We start from the raw sequence: 19,984 nt of genomic DNA on the forward strand, positions 1-19,984 counted from the left end.
AACGTAGCAAATTGATGCTGGACTTCTACTTTTTTGTTGCTGAGCTTTTGAAAACAGCCAAATTTAGTAACTTCCGCAGCAGATTGTCCAGTAACTATTCGCTAGAGAAAGTTCATTTTCGGGGCGTATGTAGAGGATAAGATTTTCCGTCTGAATGCTCAATTTCATCGATGTGCACATGCTACTTTTTAAATTATATTCATCTAAAGTGGGCAATATTCTCAATATAGGGACCTACCGTGGCCCATATTGGTGGAAAGCTACTGAAGTTCCATGGCCGAATTTGCACGTAAGGAAACTAGGATCCCCGATCCTCGACGTAGCGTTTTTCAATAAAGTAAGCAGAAATGCGATACGAAGCTCGTAAACGCTCGTAATTTTTCATGCTGAAAACGTCAACAAAAGCGGAGTAATCTTCAAACTGCGCTGAAATCTCAACATGCAGAGCTTAAAATATAACAGTTACGGTCTCTTTATATAATTATACACACTAATCACACACAAATGCTGCAGGAACACTGAGAAATCTGCATTATTCCTATCACTACAACGAAAATCTTCCTCTAGCGCCATCTAGACAGACAACACGAAAGCGCTGAATTGGAAAGCTCCCCGTCTCCCCGACTGTGGCGTTCGAAAGCATTTTACCTCAAGGGAGAATGTCTTTTCTAACTTCAAACCATGCCCCAGCATCTGTAAGTCTTCTCTTTTTGTCTGCCCTCCGGAAGGCTGCGTGGGAGAGCGTGAAAGCTGGTGTGAACTGTGAAGTCCTCTGAGGGTATGGGGTGAGGGTCGTCAAGTGAAAAGAAAAGCCGTACCCTTGGAACGTCCCCCTCGTGTGTGTGCGTATGTTTGTGGCCCCACTCAGGCGACCACGAAAAAAACGAGGGGTGTGCAACGACGGACAAAAGAAAGCAGAAAAGCGGACAGTGCGCGTGTGCGATGCGAGGGAACTGAGTAGATCTGCGTGGGCGAAGTATGTTTTGAATAGCACCTCAGTTTTCCTTTTTTTCCCCCTTTTTTTAACAAAAAATGTAGTTTTTGAGAAGTGTGGTTTGCTGGGCTTGTTCGTATGAATCCGCAGCAATAAACATCATAAATGCGAGATGAGGCACACATATATAGGAATGACACGACAACTGTTTTGTACTTGCTGTGTGTTCCTTTCTGCCATTGCTAACAAACTAAACACCGCACAGTTAAACTAACTAAATTTACAATAGATGTATACCTCCACTTCTACAAAATGTAGGTCACTCGAATTTCTTTTGTACCGGCTACCTTTCCTTTATGCGTCGCAGCATTTACCCCGGGCAAAAGTACACTCACAGAATAGATCGAGTAAAAAAGGACTCTTTTTGTCCCACAACAATAATCGTCATTTAATGTGCCTGCCTTTCCTTGCATTATCGCTGCGCGCCCGGCACTTTCTAGTCACGAACGGCGCGTGCGTTATCAGCGTGACAGCATTCCTGATAGAAAAGTGGCCAGCGCCGAGTTTTCAAGAAAGGAAACGCAAGCAAGCCAGATGACGATTATTCTTGCGGGACAAACAGACGCCCTTTTTACTCGATCTATCCTGTGAGTGTACGGCACGGTAGGAGTGCGTGTCGCGAAAGTAACCCATCACGTTCAACTGCGCTTGCTGTGCTCTGTACTTGCTAGATTAGGCTACAAGCGGAAACTTGGCAGGATACGCTCGCTCCGATTCGCCGTGTATCATATACTTTGGCAAGTTATGCATCGGACTGTTTCGCTTCAGGACGTGGGTCCGATTTCCGCCTATGCCCCGCCACGGTGGTCTAGTGGTTATGGCACTCGACTGCTGACCCGAAGGTCGCGGGATCGAATCCCGGCCGCGGCGGCTGCATTTTCGATGGAGGCGAAAATGTTTGAGGCCCGTGTACTTAGATTTAGGTGCACGTTAAAGAACCCCAGGTGGTCAAACATGGTGCTGTCTATAAAGTAATGGAAAAGGAAATGGGGTTGCTTTATAGACAGCACCATGCTTGACGTCTGCATCCCAGGTCAGTGGGCATGGGCTGAAGATTGCCTTTGCGAGTGCTTCATGCCGCTTGAGTTACGTCGGCGGGAAGCTGGTGGAGATACAAAATTTCAAAAAAATATTTCTCAAGTTAAAAAAATCATACCCTTTTGTAACTTTATCTATGTTCAGCTAATACATAGAGCTTTCAAATTAAGTATCGTGCATATTTTTAGTCCGACCACCAAGGCAAGTTTTTTGACGATGAATACAGAGCTTTTCTAAAAAAAAAAAGTGGAATTCGCAATTTTTTTTCAGACGATTTCCTACACCTTCAACGACTAAATTATTTTTCTTTTCTAGTATGTCGAACAGGCTTCCAGTATATAATTAATTTCTACCCTTTGAGTTTGCCTTGTTCCTGGAAAAAAATATCAAACTTTGCAACTTTATTCAATTTTGCTCGTGCGAAAAGCCCTCGAAGAATCGATATGCATAAATAAGTCATTATTTTTACAGTTACATCACTTCATTAGCTTGCCGGAAATACCATTTTATCGAGTGCATGCCATAAACGTCATTTGAAAAAAAAAAATTGTTGTTTGATGCCCTTTAGCTCAGTCTCCGCAAAACTACAGACTCTCACAAACAGGCCGGAAAATTTTTGGCAACAGAAATAAACGAGCAGAACGAGTTTCGAACTTCAAGAAAAGCGTGGAAATTTTTTCAGCCATATTTGTGATGGTCGGAAAAACGCTGGGTGATTTGGCATGGAATGACCCATATATATATATATATATATATATATATATATATATATATATATATATATATATATATATATATATATATATATATATATATATATATATATATATATATATATATATATATATATATTACGTTTTATTCGTTTTAGTCTTATCTTCTTCCTTTTCATTTTTCAAACGGGATAGGCTCACCCACACTAGATTTTTCAACCATAGGCGCCTCAGAGAGCCGCACTAACAGGGCAGGATTCCTGCACCCACGCCGCCACATTGACATAGACATGAGGGTTGAACTGTAGTTCTCAAACGGCCTCGCGCGCATGCACAATCTTTGCCCCCCCCCCCCCCCCCCCCCCCCCGCCACACACACACGCAACGGGTAAGCGACAAAAGAACACCGACCCTTTTTCCCCCCTCTGGAAGTAACCGCAAAAGGCGCGGGGACCGGGGCTTGCTTTGCCATGGATGCACCCCTCGCAGCGTGTAATTGCTGCCGTCCAAGCAAAGGAACAATGCCCCCCGCGACCTTCAAAGGCGCGTCGCGGAAGCCGCACTATGCGCTTTGTTTCCTTTCTGCCATTTCTATTTTATTTTATTTTATTTATTTACTGTTATTTATTTATTTTTTTCCCGCCCGTATCTACGGCACCTGCCCCACTCCGCCGAAACGGCGCTTTTTTCCCCGTTTTCTTGTTTGCTTGCTCTAGCGAATGAGCCGAGAGGAACTGTTTGCCGCACTACACGTCACCACTGTCAACTTGACTTATTTATTACTTTCTTCCTTTCCTTCCTTCAACTAAGAGTGACCACGACGATTTGGGATGTTCGCACAGCGCCGTATTTGCTCATAAGCCCTCATTGCTCATACACCGAAACAACGCAGGGTTTCTAGGTTCGGTGAAATATTCTCAGAAAAGTCAGACACGCGTGCTAAGCAATTTTATTTACGTGCCGCTCGGGGTCCGAGCTTTATCTAATGAAGCTTAGACCTCCAGCGAAACGTAAAATAAAATTGCTTTATATATATATATATATATATATATATATATATATATATATATATATATATATATATATATATATATATATATATATATATATATATATATATATATATATATATATAATATACGAGAACAGGACTTCCGTGAGCATTTGCAAATCATACATAAAGTGTGAATAGAAGCCCTCATGTCACCATAATTATTTGGACAATAATTACTGCATAATTATAGCGTTCTCTCTGCAAAATATTGCTGTCAATTCTATCTCGAGAGAAATAAAATCTTCAGTACATAGTGTCAGGGTGTGTAACGGCATATAGAGTGGTAGACGTAAGTGGCCGTTTACTTGAGGAAGTACATAGAAATGGAACAAAGGAAAAGGAGAGTTTATTATGATGACCGCTGTCTAGCTCAAGCAGATGACTGCGTAGTGACAATCAGTAAATGAGGTAGGAGTAAACGACAGCGACAGAGGGGATTATTTACATATGTACACTGTACACGGAAGGATGTGATGTCTCATGGTTCGCTTGTGATGTGGCCTCCGCGATAGAGCTTGTCACCCAACCCCGCATTCCGGCACTGTATGTCACGGAGAGCAGCTGGCCTGGCAGCCTACGTGAGCGGTTTGCAGCGCAATTGTTCCTCCCGTGGAAAGAGCCGCACCGCTGGGGAAAGGGACAAGTGAGCTAGGGTCATCACAGAAGGAGCGATAGAAAGAGGCGTCGTTGAAGGGGAGAAAAAAAAAAGCAGCCCTTGCGGCAGCCAGCGTGGCTCAGCGCGTAAATAGTTATACTACCAAGAGAGAGAGGCACCTCTTTTCTGGACTGTTGCATGGGAGTACGAAGGTTCTCTGGGCCGTGCATTTTTTTTTTGGGGGGGGGGGGGGGCGGAAGGGAAGGAGGGGGGGGGGGGCGTCAAGCACATCTGAAACTTTTCAAAGGAGCAGCGGCGCCCCTGAAAAGAGTGGATTAGTTGCAGCAGGGAGAGGCTCTTCGCTGTCGCGACGGCCAGAGAGCGCATTTTCCTCTCTTTTTTCCAAACGTGACTTGGTGGCGTCTTCTGGTGGTTCAGAATGAAACTACACTGCAGTGGTACCCCCGCCTTAATATTCCTTTATTTATTTATTTGAATATACTGCAGCCCTAATGCAAGCATATAGCAGGAGTGGATGAGCTATACAGAACTAATAACAAACAGAGCAAAAAACGCCAGGCCTGCGCGGAAAGCGCAGCACAGTCACAGCGAAAGCTGGAAGAGCGGCATTTCTAGAGCCCGTTATAAACTCTCTTGTGGCTACTAATACAAGTACATTAGCAACGTACCCACTACGCCACAAATCATAATTTTTGGGAAGTTGGGAAGTACCCACCACGATATTATTCGTTATTCTGCGGAGAAGCGAGGTACCATCTGCGAGGCATTATGTGCACTTTGTTATTGCGGTGGTTGATGACGATGAAGAATTATGGCTGAGTCCTTTGTAATGGGTTGGAAGCTTTAAACGACCCACTAGTTACGTAATTCGTATTGTGTGACGCCCGGTCGTTATTTAACTGTCCCACCACGCTTTATAACATACGTTAACCGGAGAAACGGAGAGCGAGAGAGAGAAGGAATTAACTTTATTGAGAGCCTCAGGAAATGGACCATGGGAGCCTTATGGGCTTCCTTGGCTATCAATAGAAGTGCACTTGCCAGGAACCCACTACGCTATAAATCATCATAATTTTTGTGAAGTAGGAAAGCAGCCACTAGGCAATTTTTTGTCATTCTGCGGAGAACCGTAGCACTCGCTAAACACCTGTAAGGCATTATGTGCACTTTGTTGATGCTGTGGCTGATGACGATGAAGAATTATCGCAGAGACCTTTGTAATGGGCTGGAAGCACTCAACAACCCACTCGTTGCGCAATTTGCATTGTGTGACGCCCGGTTACAGAATTCGCGTTTGTGTGACGCCTGGTTGTTATTTTACTCTTCTACCACACTACATTACATATGTTAATGTGGTTCCTTGCCGACATGAAGCCTGTATAGGGTCTTTTTGGCATGGCCCCGAGGTAGAACACTGGGCTCCCACGCAGAGGGCCCAGGTTCGAACCTCGTTCCATCCTAGAAATTTTTTCTTATTTCCTTTTTTTTGCTTATTTCGTGCGATAGTGGTTACGGACACCGGCGGCGGCGGACAACTACGGAGCCAAAAACGGCCGTTGAAATGATCTCATAACAGCTTTCGCTGTAAAAACTACAACAATAAAAGTGAAATACATTACAGCAATACGTAAGAAAACAGCACTACATATTACAAACACGATCTACCTTTTTTCTAAGTGGGTAATAGCGGCATCAATGAAATCTTGCAATGGTAGTGAACGAATACTGCCCGGAAGGGAATTCCAGAGATCTATTGTACACGGGAAAAAACTAAATTTGAATGTGTTAGTACGAGCAAATAAATGCTTCATGTTCAAGATGTGGCAACAGCGGGTGCAAGTTTCTTCCATAAATGCGATGTAGTTACCACTGAAAATGCCAGGAGAGGAGTTGATGACTGTGTATATTAGTTTCATAGATTAAATGCGATAACGAGAATGTAATGGCACAATGTTCAGTGATTGCAGAGTGTGTTGGTGAGAAGTTGTGGCTGTAGTTACGGCATATGAAGCGGATGGCTTTACGTTGAACGCTATCAAGGATTTTTTGGTCACATTGTTTGTAAGGGTACCAAACGACAGATGCGTATTCAAGAATAGGGCGAATCAACGTTTTAACAGAAGTAGTTTGGTATCGCGGGGAAATTTCGCCAAAGTACGCCGCAAATACCCTAATTTCTTTAGAGCTTTCCCGCTGATATATTCGATGTGGTTGGTCCAAGAAAGATGTTTCGTCAGAATCACACCCAAATATTTATATTGTGACACTTTTAAGTTGTGTACCATCCCGATAATAATCAAACGAAAACTGGTTCTGTCCATTGGTAAATGACATGACGACTGTTTTAATGCAATTGACGTTCATCTGCCATGTTTTGCACGAAGCGCAGAAGAAATGAGCGACTGTGAAAGACGGCGATGATCTTCCGCAGAATTATTGGATTCGTACAGTACGCAATCATCAGCATAAAGTCTTATTTTAGATGAGGTGCCGTGAGGTAAATCATTAATATATATGAGGAATATTATTGCGCCCAGTATGGATCCCTGCGGAACGCCTGAAGTGACGTCAACAAGAGATGATTCCACTGAATTGAAAGAAACAAACTGTGAGCGATCATGAAGGAAACTGTCGATCCAAAAAACAAGATGGGAATTATTGAGTATGGTATCTAATTGCACAGCAACTTAGAATGAAGAACAGAGTCGAAAGCTTTAGAAAAGTCAATGAAAATGGCATCTATTTGATCTCCTATATCTAGGTTAGAGGCGACGTCATGAACAAAATCGACTAATTGTGTAACAGTGCTGTAGCCACGACGGAAACCCTGCTGAGCTGACGTTAGAACTTCATTGGAGTCGAGGAATTCGATGATATGCTTGTGAATAATGTGTTCCAACATCTTGCATGAATGTGGTGTAAGAGATATTGGCCTGTAATTAGATAAGAGTTGTCTATCACCAGATATGTACAAAGGCAATACTTTCGCCGTTGTCCATGAAGATGGTACTTCACCACAGTTTAGGAATTTCTGGAAGATTACAGTAAGGTAACGGGCTGTCCATGCGGAGTATCTGACAAGAAAGGAATTATTAAATTAAAGGACAAGAAAGAAAGAAAGGAAGGAAAGGAGAAAGGTATGTCGTCCGAACCGGAACATTTCTTTGTGTCGAGACTCAATATTAGGTTCAATACACCTTCAAAGCTTATTTTAATATCACCTAGTTTATTGGTTTTTACGTCATGATTAAAGATTGGAACAACATGGTTGTCGAAGGTGACAACTGACTGAAAATAAGAGTAAAATGCATTGGAAACTACGATGGGGTCGTTTGTAATGGTGTGATTAATCTTGAAAGAGGAACTGGTTGTTGTACTAGGCAAGACTGTAATCCAGAACCTGCGAGTATTGGATTTAAGTAATAAAAGAAGTTGTACAGAGAAGTAGAAATCTTTAGCGTTTTTTGTGCAAGCGCGAAGTTCTACCTTGGTTTTCTCAAAGGAAGCTTGAAGCTCAGGATCAGCATGTCTGGTTTTACGCAGTCTGGCAACACGGCGAGATAAATGTAATATATCCCTGCTAATCCAAGGCAGAATGTTATTCACCTTTTTCGTTTTTAATGGAATGTAATTATTGATGCCGAATTTCACTAATGTCTCAAAATAACCAACACTGTCGATAGGAGACGTGGTGCTAAGTGACAAGAAATGGTCAAAGTTATCCGCCAAAGTATCAGAGATAGACATATCATCAGCTTTGTTGAAATCGCGAAATGTGGACTAGCTGAAACGTTGATGCGGGATTTCACAATTAATGTGTACAAGGACTGCTTCATGGTCCGAAATTCTTGCTAATATATCAGAATCAGAAATAAGAAATGCTTTTATTTTCCAACAAAATTGTTGGGGGTCCTTCCGGCGAAAAGCTGCACAATACAGCTTGAATGTGCCTGAAGGCCCTCACATGGAAGCAGTAACACTAAAACCAGCATACATACAGGTGTTTAGCATATATCCAAATACCCCATTTTAAAGCAACTAAAAAAGTGCAACATGTTGAATAACACTTGTGTTTTCCTAAACCACATGGTATTTAAGAAGAACATAGAAATGTAATACATTTAGTGAGAAGAAATGTGAAAATGCATCGTCATACATCAGAAACAGTGGTATTTACAACACTAAGAAAATCACTGCTAGAAACATGACTATGATGTACAATATGATGATACTTTTTATATTGAAACACTGAGCGCGAAATAGATAATACAAAACAAAACGCGAAAAAGTGATAACAATTTCGTTTATATGTTCATTCCGATTTACAAAAGTACTCTCTAATTTGTTTGCGAGTCAAAGTATTTGGAATAAATCCTTCCCCTTCCATTTTATTTAACAATGAAGGTAGGCTATGCCGTAGTGACTGCATAAGATAATTTGTGCGTCTGTATGGTACGGACCACCCGTCTTGGCTACGAGTGCGCGAGCCACTTATTGTGTATTCGGGTCGTGACGTATGTTTCAAGAAGGATTTGATATGGTATTTAAAGCCTAAGTTAGCAAGACTGTCAATGATAAAGACTAGGTCAAGTAATGAGTTCTGCCGCGTATTCTTATCAACTAATTGTGTCAGGTTATAGGACACACTGAAAGCCTGAATTCACAATTGTGGGAACTGTTTTTACCGTGTTCGCAGCTAATCGCCCCGCTTGTTGACACCTATTTTTACCCTGAGAAAACGCAAATTTTTCGCGATGTTTTTTCTTGCACTTACGCAACCTTACGACATTTAGGAAGGAAAATACAGAAAGCTTGCACTTGCCCTGTCTTCGCAAGCTTTCTTTATTTTTTTCCTTTTTCTCGCTAAAAATGCAGTAATTGCCAACTCGCTCAACAAGCTAGTCTTATCGAACGTGCGGAACCACTTGAATTAAGATTTTGCAAACTCTTGTCTAGATTTTTTTTTCGGTATTGAATAGGCTAAAATGAACTCGAGGTGAACTTTAAGTGCAGCAAGAGTGAATGTACGTGAACGCACGTGCGATAAAGCGAATCGAGACATAAAATTGTTCGTGTTTGACGTCCCGATATAAGAAACGCCGTAAGGGAGGGCTCCGGAAACTTCGACCACCTGGGGTTCTTCACGTGCACGTAAATCTAAATATGCGGGCCGGAAGCATTTTCGCCTCCATCGAAAATGCGGTCGCCGTGGCCGGGATTCGATCCCGCTACCTGCGGGTCATCAGTCGAGCACCTTAACCACTAGGCCACCATGGCTGGTCAAATCGACAGTGAATCAAGTGATCCAATTCCGAAACAAGAAATAATGAAGTGACTTAAGTGCTAATCAGTGTACGTTAACATGAACCAAGCGATTCAAGTTAATTAGGAGTGCCTCCCAGAGCGCAGGCTCGCTCTGTCCTGAGCTGTCTTTAATCATTCTTATTTACTTAGCGTCAGCTAAAGGCACCCGGTGACCTTTCGCGGGTTGCGCGCGATAGGCTCGACGTTGTGGACATGTTTGCTCCACCGGAAAATGACGACACGCACCGTGACACAATGGAGAAAAGTTGTTGAAGCAGCACAGCGCCTGGAAGTTGTCAGCCTATATACGCGGGTCAAGCTCTGTACAGTTTCCGGAGCTAAAGATGCGATAGTGATGCCCGCTATGCAACTTCCAGGATGCCGAATAGAGAGATGTGGAAACATTGCGCACGTGGGGCACACAGTTGCAAAATTGCACCGTCGCGTCGAAATTTATTTGAGAGCAAATGGGCCTTGCGCAGGCGTTGCCAAATGCTAGACTTGCCGCAGGTAGAGGTAAAATATGGACAGAAGCCGCTTTTTTAAAATAAAATTACATCACACATGCAAACCGTGATGGACAAGTAAGCGAACACATACGCAAAGGGAGACGAAGTTTGTGAATGGCTATTTGGTCATAAGAATATGTTCGTAAAAATTTAAGGCATGCCCTACAGACTCAGACGAAGCGTGTGAACGCTTATTGGCTAATAAGAATATGTAAAAATTTAAGGCATGCCCTACAGACTCCCCCCACTTACATCGTTTTCACTGTTGAATTGAATTGAATTGAACAACATAAATGCCATAACTGAACAGAACGCCCCGAGGAACGTCTCGACAAATTAGGCACAATCTGGACAGAAGTTTTCGGACGAAAAACGATCGCTTAAGAGCTTTGAAGTTCGAGTGGAAAAGACTGTTTGGCGAAGCGCACACCCACAAGGACAAAGAAGGACACACACACAGACAGCACTAACTTTCAAATAATGGTTTTTATTTCTTATCACACGTGTCATTTTATACAGGGTGTGTCCAGGTAAGATCGAACACGAGGTCCCGATCACCATTCCGGATTTTGATGAAATTTGCTGTAGGTCTAGGAATTACACCCAGAACAATGGTTTCGAAGTTAGTTTTGTGAAAAAAAAATTTGTTCGCCTGAAAAAAATATATACAAATTTTGGCCGCAAAAAAACATTTTTCTGCCAATTTCGCGATTTCTGAACTTTGAGCGCGCCTAGGGAAAAAAACGGTGCACTTCTCGGTCACCATATTTATTCCCCTCAAAGAAGAGGTTAAATAAAATCTTATGACTCTATTATTTTTCTTGCTTGTCGAAGCCCTTTTGAACAAAAGAATCACAAACTTGGCAAATCGCACAATGAAACCTGTATTTGAGGAATTTATTGCTGCAAACAAGTTAAAGTGAGGATAATAAACATGAGTACTTATAACCTTTGATACCTTCGCTCTCTTTTAAAATAAGTTTCGTGGTTTTATCATGCTCCATTTTACTCGATAATTGGGCTGAAACGTAAGTGATTTACCAAAAACGCCGAAATCTGAAAACAGTTTTCTCAAAAAGGCCATTTTTAATTTTTTTTAAATCCCTCTGATTGAAGACAAGGACGTCATCTATCATTGTGCATAGAAAACATTGCATTATTTTGGTTGCTAAGAAGTTATAATGCGTCAAATGTGACCAAGTCAGCCTAGCGGCCGCGTCGTTCGTAATGTGCTGAAACTCGGATATAAGTTGTTCAAAATACTTGTACGTTTTATAATCACAATTCAGTAGCTCCACGTCAACAAATGCGCAGCCAGGTTTCATGGTTGTGGTAGAAATTGACTGATTGGAAGTGCGCGGCCGATTGCGCGTGTGTGTCGGCTGATCGCGAGAAGAGGACGATGAGCATGTCTCGCGCGGGAGAGGTCAGCTGAGTGCTAGCCTGAGCACGACGGACGATTACACCCGGTGTTCTACGCCAGTAGGAAGCTTCTTCCGCGTGAAGCTGCCTACACTACAATTGAGAGAGAGTGCCTTGCCATTGTGCGGGCGATACAAAAATCCCATGTGTACCTTTACGGTCATCCGTTCGTTCTGCAGTCTGACCACCAGGCACTGCAGTACATCAACTCCGCGAAGCACGTGAATAGTGTATTACGCTGGAGCTTACTTCTTATGGATTATGACTTTGGTGTCGAGTACATTCGTGGTAGCGATAACGTTGGTGCCGACTATTTAAGTAGAATAGCTACGGACTCGGACTCCCGACATCACCAAGTGGAGAGAGCATGAACGGTATTTAGAAGACGTACTGGTTGTCCTTGACCCCATGTGCATTACTTTTGTGCTACCTGTAGCTTCAGCAACCACTCCCGCCTGGACTTCGTGAACTTGGGGGAAAATATGGTAGAAATTGACTGATTTGAAGTGCGCGGTCGATTGCGCGTGTGTGTCAGCTGATCGCGAGAAGAGGACGATGAGCATGTCTCGCGCGGGAGAGGTCAGCTGAGTGCTAGCCTGAGCTGCATGGGCGGGACCCGCGTTCCCGACCAAGTGTGCGGCCACTGAAGACTTGTGCCTGGGTCCTGTGTACCACGGGCGTCAACGGGTTCCGGTGCGATCAAGCCGTATCCTGGGCCACTACAGCTCTGGGCGACGTTCCAGACCAACCGGCGCCGGGCCTTCGTTCCGACGCACGCCTGGACCGTCGGTGACAGCATCGCCACGCGGTCGACGTGCTCTGAGTGTGTGAGTGTGCCGTCGCCGCGCCGATAAACGCTTCTCACTAAACGTATAGACCGAAGTGTGTGTTATGTGTATGTGCTTGTTCAACGTGCTCCTCAGTTCCGTCCCGCGTCCACATTAAAGCCTCGACGTTTCTGTGAGACCTTCTTTGTGTGCAAGAGGGCTGAGCCCACTAACAACATCACAATTTTGGCGAGCCTGCCAGGATACTCAAGCACACAAGAGGGAATGATGGAGTTTGAGAGGCTATACGCCATAGGCAAGGACCTCGGAATGACGGGAGCGGAGCTCAAGCGCTGGGTCGATGCGGAAATCGCGAGGGAACGGGACCAGCGTGCCCAAAATCGCGAGGACGCGAAAGCGCAGGCCGAGCAAGACCGGCTGAGGTTGGAGGCCGAAGAACGCGTGCTCAAGCTCAAGATCGAGCTCCAGGAAAAGACTGGCAGTACGCAAGGCGCGGCGACTGATGCCAGTGCGGGACAGGCGCTTGCTAGGGCAGCCCCCGACATCTTCAGCCCCCACAGATTGATTCCGCCGTTCAACGAGGAACGGGATGACCTAGACGCCTACTTGAAGCGTTTCGAGCGAGTGGCGACAAGCCAAGACTGGCCCCGCACGAAATGGGCACTCTCCCTCAGCCTGTGTCTGACCGGAGAGGCCTTGACGGTCATAGGGCGACTCGACTCTAACGCAGCCACAGATTACGACCAGCTGAAGGCTACCTTGCTCCAGCGTTTTCGGTACACCGCTGAGGGGTACCGCGAAAAGTTCCGAAACGCGAGACCCGAAGACAACGAGACCGCCATGCAATACGCCGGAAGGATATCTGGCTACTTCGACCACTGGATTGAAATGAGCCAAACAGACAAGAGTTTTGACTCTCTTCGCGACGCCATGATTGGTGAGCAGTTCTTGGAAGGCTGTTCTATGCCGCTACGAGTATTTTTGAAGGAAAGGAATTGCAAGACCCTCGACGCGCTGGCGAAGAATGCCGACTGCTTCATAGAGGCACAACACCTCACCAATATGAGCAAGGAGAAGACCCTCAAAGAGGCCGCATTCCGGCAAGGCGGAAATACCGAAGACGTCTAGGCCAAACGACCGGTGCTTCCTCTGCGACAAGGCGGGTCATCGAGCTTCGGAGTGCTGGTCCCGGAGTAAAGGAACACCTGCGGACCGCGGATGGTCTCGTAGAAGCGGTCCAGGAGGAGGACCCTCAAGACGAGAAACTGGACAAGCTTCATGTATGCTGGCACCATCGCCACCTGACAATCCGAGAGACGAAGAGGAGGGGTACGTCGTACTGCAAAGCGGCGAAACGATTCCCATGGTCAATATGACATTAATGCCACCGGACCCTGAATGTGACGTCGGAAAGCTGCCAGTGCGTAGGGGCTTCCTTGAATCGCAACCGGTATCTGTCCTACGAGACACTGCAGTGGTTGCAACATGGTAGTTGTGCGGCATTCGCTGATACCTCGAGAGAAAATGACAGGAACAACAAGCCCGGTATTTTTGCTGGATCGCACAATTCGTTACCTACCGGAAGCCATTGTATTCCTCGACACGCCATTCTTTACAGGCCTTGCGCGGGTTAAATGCATGCGGGACCCCTTGTACGACGTGGTGCTGGGGAACATTGAAGGAGCCCAGCCACCTAACGACCCGGCCAGTTTGTGGTCGTCAGATGGAACTCGGAGTGATATGAGCTTCCTTTCCATGCGGGTGCCACCTACCTCGCAATCTGAGCGGCCAGACATACACGAAAAAGGGACGAACGAGGATGAAAACGTAGCCTCAAGCCAGACACAGAAGCTGGCCGTGTCCGGTGCCGGGTTCATCGCTGCTACAAAGGGAACGGAGACACGGTCACTGCCAGCGTTGCCCGTACCGCAACCCGCAATCACAGGCGTCGATCAATTCAAATTAAAGGCCTTACAGAAAAATGACAGATCTCTAAGACACTGCTTCGAAAAGGTCGGCAGGATGCTGATATCGTGTGGCAGCGAAAGTGAATATTACCTGCAAGACGACATTCTATACAGGAAATACAAGGCGACAGGGGGAGAAATACTCGACCAATTGTTGGTGCCAAAGGACCTTCGAGTAACAGTAATGAAGTTGGCGCATGAAGGGATCCTTGCTGGGCACCAGGGTGTCACCCGAACGGTCGACCGAATCGTCGCTGAATTTTACTGGCCAGGGGTCCAGTCGGAGACCAAACGTTTTGTCAAGTCGTGCGACATCTGCCAGCGAACGGTTCCATGCCACCTCGTCGGACGCGCCCCGTTAGGCACGATGCCTATTATTGACACACCTTTTTCTCGAGTAGGCATCGATATTATAGGTCCTTTGTCTCCAACTTCAGATAGCGGCAACCGTTATATTCTTACGATGGTAGATTTCGCCACTAGATACCCTGACGCTATCGCCCTTCCATCTACAGAGTCGAGACAGATTGCGGAAGGGCTCGTCGAAATGTTTTCTCGGGTGGGTCTACCACGTGGGATCGTCAGTGACCGTGGCTCCTGTTTCATGGCATCAGTCATGAAGGAATTCGGACGCCTTCTGTCCATAAAGCAATTGCCGACCACCCCTTACCACCCCATGGCAAATGGCTTAGTAGAACGATTCAACGGCACGTTGAAGCGCGCCTTGAGGAAGATGTGCCAAGAGCGACCAAAATGTTGGGACCGCTTCCTCGCAGCACTGCTTTTCGCATACCGGGAAGTGCCACAGAGCAGCATTGGATATTCACCATTTGAGTTATTATATGGACGCTACATCCGAGGTCCAATGGCCGTACTAAAAGAGCTGTGGACCAATTCACATTTGGATACGGAAACCAAATCTTCCTACGAGTACATCATGGAACTGCGACAACGACTAGAGCATACGTGCGCCTTAGCAATGCAAGAGCTCACGAAAGCGAAACAACGACAGAAGGCCTACTATGACCGTGCATGCTGTATTGAAGGCGTGCACTGCGAAATTGCCGGCATAGTTTTCGTCGCATATTGTGACCTTTGTTGGCACTTAACAGCCTTTAACTTTCATAGTGATGCATTACTTCTCTCTTTCGTCCTCTGAGTGTAGTTTGGCGCGCAAGCGGAGCTCATCCGCAGTCGAAGCGGCACTCATGTAATGTGATCGCCCGCAGCATCGAGCGGCCGCTACTGCGGGTTTGTCAAGCGGCTGATCGCAAGACAAAGCTTGCTGAACCATGAAACCTGGCTGCGCATTTGTTGACGTGGAGCTACTGAATTGTGATTATGTCACGTACAAGTATTTTGAACAACTTATATCCGAGTTTCAACACATAACGAACGACGCGGCCGCTAGGCTGACTTGGTCACATTTGACGCAATATAACTTCTTTGCAACCAAAATAATGCAACGTTTTTTTTCCGCAGAATGATAGATGACTTCCTTGACTTCAATCAGAGGGATTTTTTTTTAAATTGAAAATGGCCTTTTTGAGAAAACTGTTTTCAAAGTTCGGCGTTTTTTGGTAAATTACTTACGTTTCAGCCCAATTATCGAGTAAAATGGAGCATGCTAAAACCACAAAAATTATTTTAAAAGAGAGCGAAAGTATCAAAGTTAATATTCACTGATTTTTATTATCCTTACTTTAACATGCTTGCAGCAATAAATTCCTCAAATACAGGTATTTTGTGCGATTTGCCAAGTTTGCGATTTTTTTCTTCAAAAGTGCTTCGACAAGCAAGGAAAATAATAGATTCATAAGATTGTATTTGACTTGTTCTTTGAGGGGAATAAATATGGTGACTGAGAAGTGCACCGTTTTTTCGCTAGGCGCGCTCACAATTCAGAAATCGCGAAACTGGCGGAAAAATGTTTTTTGCGGCAAATATTTGTATATTTTTTTTCAGGCGAATAAATTTTTTTTCGCAAAACTAAGTTCGAAGCCGTTGTTCTGGGTATAATGCCTAGACCTACAGCAAGTTTCATCAAAATCGGGAATGGTGACCGGGACCTCGTGTTCGATCTTATCTGGACACACCCTACAGCAACAACCGATCGATAAAACCAAGGAAAGAACATGTAATAGTAGAGCATCGATCGCGCACGTGTCATCGCTGATCACAACCATCTGCACCCACATTCTTCAAAGTGACACCTCTAGTCTTTATCGGACTAGCCTAAAGAAGGCGCGCTCACGCATTTTTCTTTCCCTTTGTCAGTTTCAAACGCCTAGATTATTTCTAGGGTTGTTTTGTCTCGAGCCCTATGTAGAATACGAGTGCTCTCAAACTCTGGGACGCAACCAGCTACTAATATACCAAGCTTGTGGTATTATTGCGATAGCAATTATATGGACAGCCTCGGCGGGTTCTTGCCGTCGCCGCCGTCATGCTGCGTATATGTATAAGTATGTATATATACATCAATATCCCCAAGAAAAATGCTTCCGAAGCGCGGAATCGAACCAGCGACCTCTCACTTTGCAGCGCCGTGCGCTAAGCACTACTCCACAAAGCGCAGATCCCTCACGTAGCTAACGGCGAGCGTTATATACACACCCTTTACCGTTTGCAGTCCTCCGAGACGGCAGGCGCTGATAAGCGTTTCTTCATACCAGCGACATGGCGCTAGGAGCCCGAAGGGCGCACTTAAAGGCGTCGGCCAGCTCTCTCGCTTCTTCTAATATTTGCGCAGTAAGAACCTTGCCCTCCCGCTGTCTGCTCGCGCGGGCGCTCGAACAAGCTACCGCAGTGTTCATTATTCCCAACAGATGGAGCTACGTGGTAGCTCTCACCGCGCGTCATGTACGTGTAGCTAAAAGCGTATCAGATGTCGTGCACGTAACGTACGTGTACTTTTCACGTTTGCGTTTGTGAAGTTCCTACGTACGTGAAATTAAAACTGTCTAGTAGCTCCTGCGTAGTGATGGACGCGCGGTAGTTGCAGCGCGTCCATCATGCGCCGCTTTTCTTGCTATCGCATTCATTGCTTCGCTCTGGCGGCGAAACTGTGACTTTTATTGATAAACCCTTGCTTATCACCGGCAACAAGGCGTCGTCCGTGGCCGAGTGAGCTAATCGCTCACGTTTGGAGCTCGGCTTTTTTACATATCAGGCATTCTGGCCTCCAAGGTAAGAAAAGACCACGGTCTTCTTGAAAAGCCTTGACAGATAATGCATACACGTGTGAAGCTTAAAAAAGAAAGACATCGCGCCAGGAGCCACTTCAATTCCATTCACCCTCTTAAGCACATCTTGCCCTTGACCTCCACTGTATATCCTTCGGTACAGAGGTACAGGTAGAACAGCATCACGTACATCTTTGTACAACTTTTTACGTGTCACTAGAAACAGACTCATTAGAAAATCCAACAGATAAAAGCGTACACTGTAAAGAAAGACGGAAACTATAGATCACGCTTTATTACATTGTTCGGAAGCCGTTTATTTTTGGGATGTACTTCAAAGGGGACGATAAAGAAGGATCTACCGTTAGATCCACATGGTATAAGATTTCCGCCAGTAAATGATAAAGAGGGACTGCCTTTTGACTTGATTATGCGAAATGGCCTTCACTGTTTATAGCGGGCTCGTATGGCGGGATTTTACTGCGATCCAGATACACGGCCCGTACGGAAGTATTTTCGAGAGTGTATGAACAAGTTTGTGGAACTCCAGAAAGCTCAGGAGTTTGTACCTGAGTGGTTTTCGAGGGTAGAACCTGCAGCGCTCAAGAAATTTTAAACTTGTGTCTGTCCAGTAGGACTGACACAACTTGTCGTTCCATTCATGTGCTTATTGTTTGATGTAAATGTCTAATAACAGGCAACAAAGCAAAAAAAAAAAAAAAAACGTTGGGAGCGCGGCATCAACGCGCCGTTATCGGTTCGATTCCTGACGTCGGAGCTCCAGTTTTCATTTCTTTTTTTTTTCAATCCGTGACTTAGTTCTATCGCTTCCCATAAGATGTCGCCGCCGAAACAAAACGTTTTCGTTTCACTTTCCCTTTCTCACTGTAACCTTGAGCTGCCGTTTCTTTTTCGCGCCGTTTTATAACTTTTTTTAGTGCATCTTTAAACTCTCCACGCGTATCAGAGCGCTCAGATCTACATTTGAAATGCTTAATTTATCCTTTTAAAAACGTCCTAAGGAACATAACGCCCGATCAAGTTATGGTGAACAAAGCTCTTTCGAACTTTCGTAAGCGTGTTGGGGTGGAATCTTACTTCTCCGTTCTCATGATTTCGTTATGATCTTCTTAGGTACCTACAATTCAGCAACGTAAAGGAAACGAACTAAGCTTAGAAAAGTGCGGCATAGTAATAAAGTCACAAAGTTAGATGTTTTTGCAGTTGCTTTTTTACTTTAGGGCTAACTCAAGTGTCTCTCGTAATCTTAACGAAAGAAGAGGAATTGTTCGAGGAGTTCTTTTCTTTGTTAGACACAACTCATGAAAGCAACAGGCAGTTAAGCCAAGCAAAGAATAGGAAACATTATTTGTGGTTTTTTCAACAACAGTGCGATGGTGTCACCCTAACTTCAAAGAAATCAAAATCGCTATCTCAACAGGAATCAGCGGACGGCTCGTGTACCCTTCTGCACACCGCGCTCTCAACGCGAAGAGACAGTGCGAAATCCTCTTTCCTACCTGGAGTGGCTGTGTGTTCTCCTAAAGCACTATACTGTAGAGATACGCGAGACTGGATCTAGAACAGTTAGCTGCCAGCCTTACTTCATTTGTTGCTATCGCACTCATTGCATTGCCCTTGCGGTGAAACTGGGATATTTATTCATATCTGGTCATCGTCATACGTGAACAGAAAGAGACCAGCATGCCTTCTTCCTTTAAAAAAATAAAGCAGCGTGTGCTGCATCGGATAGGTCCGTGTGATATGACGTGTTTGGATCAAAGCTTTGCGGAAGTCCCGGGACTGGTGCTGCCAGTTACAAAACTAAAATCCTGTGATTCAGCAGCTTTTCGCACGCACTTGCAGCCGTCCTCAACCTGCCGCGGTAAGATGCCATTTTAACCATCTATAAATAAAAATACGTGGCGCAAGGTTGCAACTGAGAAGAAACAAGAAGAGAAAGAGAGAAGGCCAACCAATATACCTAGCACGGCAAGAAGCAAAAGCGATCAAGCGCACGTAATCCTGAGCTTGAGTAGAAGATAAAACAGAATGGAAAGGGAGCCATGTAGAAGAAATGCAGCTTAACAGTACGTTATGTTGGGCTAGTTGGTGCATCGTTACTTCAAATACGTGGTGCAAGGTTGCAACTGAGAAGAAACAAGAAGAGAAAGAGAGAAGGCCAACCAATAAACCTAGCACGGCAAGAAGCAAAAGCGATCAAGCGCACGTAATCCTGAGCTTGAGTAGAAGGTAAAACAGAATGGAAAGGGAGCCATGTAGAAGAAATGCAGCTTAACACTACGTTATGTTGGGCTAGTTGGTGCATCGTTACTTCAAATACGTGGTGCAAGGTTGCAACTGAGAAGAAACAAGAGAAACAGAGAACGCCAA

This window comes from Rhipicephalus sanguineus, chromosome 8, assembly GCF_013339695.2.
Source record: "Rhipicephalus sanguineus isolate Rsan-2018 chromosome 8, BIME_Rsan_1.4, whole genome shotgun sequence".
Taxonomy (NCBI): Eukaryota; Metazoa; Arthropoda; class Arachnida; order Ixodida; family Ixodidae; genus Rhipicephalus; species Rhipicephalus sanguineus.